Below are 5,617 nucleotides of genomic sequence, written 5' to 3' on the forward strand. Positions count from 1 at the left end.
ATCCCATGATTACATCAATATAAGAGAATTTATATATATTATATTCAGATTAAATCCATACCCCTACTGAGTCAGATTTGGACTCTTACCTGAGCTGCCAAATGAATAAGGGATGATTCAAGGGAATACAGTATTTTTGTCCTGGGTGGGGTCTGCTTTTGGGATATTACCACAAAGTCAGGATCATGTGGAAAATGCTCAAAGATCAAGCACTGGCCTTTCAGGGGTTATATTGAGATTGGATTATTTGAACAAACACATGAGCAAACAACAAACATGTAGCATTCTGTGATATGATTTAAGTGACTCACCCCAATAAATATTCTTATAAAGTGCGAAGGGAGAAAGAAATCTGGATATGTAATAACAATGAATCAAATACAGTAGAAATGAGCTACTAAGAACTATAATATGTCCTTGATAGTCATAAAAGAATATCGAGATAAATGATGAGGCATTTCATGAAATAAATGGGAAGATAAATCGCAAGGTTTAATGGCATTCTGCTCAAAAATCACAATAACTTGACATGGAATATTGAAATGTAAACAGGAGAATGAATGCAAAAAAACCTAGCTATGATGCTTTTGAAAAATAAATTAAGAATAGTATGGTTTTTACTGGTTTTAAAATGTATAAGATTATGGAGTTATAATAATTCAAGCATTAGATTCAAGTTAGTGTAACACTTGGAAAACAACCAGTATTATCTTGTGAAACTGAAAATATGTGTACCCTGAAAATTCCATTCCAAGGTCTATTATCTACAAAACTCTTAAATATGTGCATGAAGAGACATGAACATCATTGATTGAAAGAGTAAACAAAAACAAAAATAAAACAGACACACAAACCACTTGTTCATAAACTGGATATGGGTAAAAAATCGGGGACTGTTTTTACAGTTGAGTTTTACACACTCTTGAGAAAAAGGTAAATACGACACCCATGGATCTTAGAAACAAAGCTGAATGAAAAACAGATGGTATATGACACTATGTTTTTTTTTAATTTTTAACAATATATTTAGAATTACATAAACAGTTGACAATTCAGTTAAAAAAATTTGCAAAAGAATAAATAATAAAAATTCAAAGCATAAGGGCAGTGGAATGGGATTTGAGAAAGGGACACAAGCAGCTTTGGCTTTTGATTATTGTTTTGTTTTTGTTCATTATATGTTGTGATTTCTGGCTTATTGCTGTGTTACATGTATTATATTACATGTATAAAATATTACAATATAAAAAATCAAAATCCAAATAAATAATAAAGCTGAACTGCCTTAAAAGAAACAGAAAATGTGAAAATTTAAAAAAATATCAAAGTCCCACTAGAAGAATTAAAAACAATGATGGACAAAACTGATGAGTGTACTGTGTGCTGAGAGCCTGAGTCACGGCATTCTCTAAGAAGCAGATGGAAAAGGCAAAGGTGATGTGAAGGGTGAGAGTAAGGTTATGAAAAAGAGAACAGACTAATTTTGCTCATAACTATATAAAAGAAAATTCATAGTGAGAGGAAGGAAAAATGATGTGAAGGAATCCATTGTAATAATAAATTATAATAGTAATAATAATAATAAAACCTCAGAGCAACCTCTGATTAGAGGGATGAAATTTCAGACATTAAATGCAAAAATAAAATCAAATAATAAAATAGAAATTAACAAATAAAAAATTAAAAGTCAAAAAAATTTTCAGAAAGAAAAGGAAACTTGTCTGAAACGTATGGATAATTAGGTCGGCACCAGAATTTTTTGTTTTTTGGGTTTTTTTGACCAGATGATAAAACTTAGTAAGTCAACCTTCTCTAGGAGACTTTCTTTTACAAAGAATTCTACATCAAGGAAACCAAGTATTCAAGTCCAAAGGCAAAATATATTTTCATACAGGCAAGAATTCAGATGTTTACCATGTAACTAAAAGAATTATCCACAATTGTTCTGTAACAAAAATTTAAAAATGGTTCAAGAAAGAGAAAGATGTGGAATATTTTTCAAATGATATTCTCACATCGTGAAATACTTTTATCTAATTTATGATACTAAAATTTTACATTATATAGCATAAAATATACTAATAATATATTTTTGCTAGGTACCCTCAAAATATTATATTAAATATAATAATATTCATTTCCAATTTCACTCTTAATAAGTATTAAAAGAAGGTCTCTAATCTGATTAATAATATTTAATAGTTTTAAAGAAAATAATTCTAGTTGGAAATAAAGAATAGAAATCCCTCTACTACATTCAACAGGAAATTAAAATCTTAGCCAAGGAAAAGGAAAAACTATATATATTATATAATTATCAGAAGTTGTTTTAATCATTTGTAGGGTTTTTTGGGGGGGGGGATAGTACAATTATTCACCTTGAAAACCCAATGTAGGGGTGCCTGGGTGGCTCAGTCATTAAGTGTCTGCCTTCGGCTCAGGTCATGATCCCAGGGTCCTGGGATCGAGCTCCACATCGAGCTCCCTGTTCAGCGGGAAGCCTGCTTCTCCCTCTCCCACTCCCCCTGCTTGTGTTCCCTCTCTCGCTGTCTCTCTCTCTGTCAAATAAATAAATAAAATCTTAAAAAAAAGAAAACCCAAGACAATGTTACATCATGAAAATTAAAAAGATGATACATGTAGTATGTTATTTGCATAGAAAATCAACATACAATAATAAAAAATTAATAACATAATATATGATGTTTATTATGGGGAGGACAACTATTAAAAACTTAGGAATGAAACATGTTGGATTTATGAATAGAGAATTATTATAAATTTTAATCAAATAAGAGTTCCTGATAAATTAAAAGAGACTTATCACAGCATTAAAATGATGATATTTCCTAAGTAACTTATAATATAATGGTGATATTTCCTAAGTAAGTTATAATATAATAAAATCCCAATCAAACACAACTTTTCTAAAATATATGGACCATACATTGGAACATAGCAAACTTTTTCAAGTGTTCATCAGTAGAGGAAAATATAGCAGAAAAGCTGGTAACTTTTTGAATAGGGGAAATAAAGACAGGTTAATTGTCATGCTAAACTATAATCTATAGCAATAAAAAAATGTATCACGGATGTAAGGACAAATGGATTATCAAATACAAATGACTTGAAACATAACAGCAAAAACAAAAACAAAAAACCTAATGGCAGATGTTAATATATATTTATGTATTTCATATATGCTATAAATGACCTATGCACATAGGCAAAAGAGTGGCATTGTATATGACTAAGCTTAAATTTTAATGAAGTGGTGAAAGGATGAGGGTTTTAATACATGGATTAAAGATAATTGGCTAATTAGGGGCGCCTGGGTGGCTCAGCTGGTTAAGCGACTGCCTTCGGCTCAGGTCATGATCCTGGAGTCCCGGGATCGAGTCCCGCATCGGGCTCCCTGCTCGGCGGGGAGCCTGCTTCTCCCTCTGACCCTCCCCCATCTCGTGCTCTCTCTCTCTCTGTCTCATTCTCTCTCTCAAATAAATAAATAAAATCTTTAAAAAAAAAAAAAAAAGATAATTGGCTAATTATTGGGAAAATCAAATTAGTTACTAATGTATATGAAGTATAAAAGTACTTTTCACATTTAAAATAAAAAATAATATGTAAAAGATAAATTTTGAGAGAAAATGAAAGAGAATATTTCTATAATCTTAGGATGAGAAAAATCATTTTGATTAGGGGCGCCTGGGTGGCTCAGTCGTTAAGCGTCTGCCTTCGGCTCAGGTCATGGTCCCAGGGTCCTGGGATCGAGCCCCGCATCGGGCTCCTTGCGCAGCGGGGAGTCCGGTTCTCCCTCTCCCACTCCCCCTGCTTGTGTCCCCTCTCTCGTTGTGTCTCTCTCTGTCAAATAAATAAAGTCTTAAAAAAAAAATCATTTAGATTAGTGCTGTACGATGAAACTTCCTGCAATAGTGGAAAGGTACTATATGACTATCCTTTGGGAAATCTCTCACCCTCACACCAAATCTCCAATTTCTGTCCATCTACATGTATATCCTTTGCTTTCAGCCCTATTTCTACAGATCCCTGCCCTGCTCCTGTCGATGGCATCTGCTTTGCTCTGGATCCTATCTATTTTTGTCTTCTCCACATATGCCCTTTGATTATTCTCTTTCATGCATCTTTGATTTCTTCTCCTCCATGCCATAATTTCCATCAGTATATAAATATGCACTATTATCTCCAATTAAGATATAAATAACTTCTGGCCTCACTCTCCCCTTAGCTATATCCCCATTTTTTTTCCATTCCCTTTCCCAACTAAAATTATTTGAATAGTTGTTCATATTCAGCATCATCTGTTCTCACCCACACTATTGCAATTGTTTTTAGTGGTATGGACTGAATTTTCCCCTGTTCTCTCCTACCCCCACCCTGCCCCAGCCGTATGTTCAAACTCTAACCTCAACGTGATGATATTTAGACATAGGCCTTTGGGAGGTAATTTGGTTTAGATGAGGTCATGAGGGTGGAGCCCTCATGATGGGATTAGTACCTTATAAGAAGAGATAGCAATCAGCTTACTTTCTCCTCTCTCAGCCATGTGGGGACACAGCCAGAAGGGCACCATCTGCAAGCTAGATAGAGACCTCTCACCAGAACCTGACACTGCGGGCACCTAGATCTTGGGCTTCGCAGCCCTGAAAACTATAAGAAACCAACTTCTGTTGTGTAAGCCATCCAGTCTATGGTATTTTGTTACGGCAGCTCAAGACTAACGGGCTTCCCTTTTTCCACTTTTGATTCCCTACCACCTGTTCTTTGTTTAGCAGCCAGGGTGATAATTTAAATGCCTAAATATTTGCTCTGTATAAAACCTTCCAATGGCTTTCCTACTCTTAGAATAAAACCCCAACTCCTTATCCTGATCTCATTTATATTAGCCTGTCTGATCTCATGTTATATTATTCTCCTACTCTTCTACTATATTCCAGACATACCTACCTTCTTATCATATCTTTAACATGAATACTATCTCAATATTAGGAACTCCAGATAGAAAATATTCTTTCTCTATTCTTTGCTTCATTGGCTCCATCTTACTCATTTTAAAAGCCCGCCAATTTAAATTAGCCACTATCTCACTCTAAATTGTAACACTTTAATTATCTTCCTTTTTACATGACATATATTCTTATTTGTGATATGATATATATATTTCTTATTCTCTTATGAATATTATATTCTTATACTCTTATATTCTTATATATACATGATACATGTTTCTTATTCTTATGCATTGCTCTTCACTCCCTAAAATAATGTAAACTCCACTCTATTTTATTCAACAATCTTTTTCAGTGCTTTCTATAGTAAGAAATAAATATTCACTAAAACAAATTTTGTATAAAAACTAAATATGATGTTAATATCCATTGTTGCAGTCATATCTGAAAATATTGTTTCAGACTGAAAAATTGGTGTTAGAGATTTAGGATGAAAATGCCTTTGAACTACTAATTCTATTTCTTTTTGTCTACTTGTTTAAATCTAACCCTCAGTTATAGCCACATAATGAATATGTTATTAGTGATATTTTTATTTTATTTTATTTTAGTATTTATGCATTTATTGTGAGGCCAACCCTGCTTTTATT

This window comes from Neomonachus schauinslandi, chromosome 2 (assembly GCF_002201575.2).
Source record: "Neomonachus schauinslandi chromosome 2, ASM220157v2, whole genome shotgun sequence".
Lineage (NCBI taxonomy): Eukaryota > Metazoa > Chordata > Mammalia > Carnivora > Phocidae > Neomonachus > Neomonachus schauinslandi.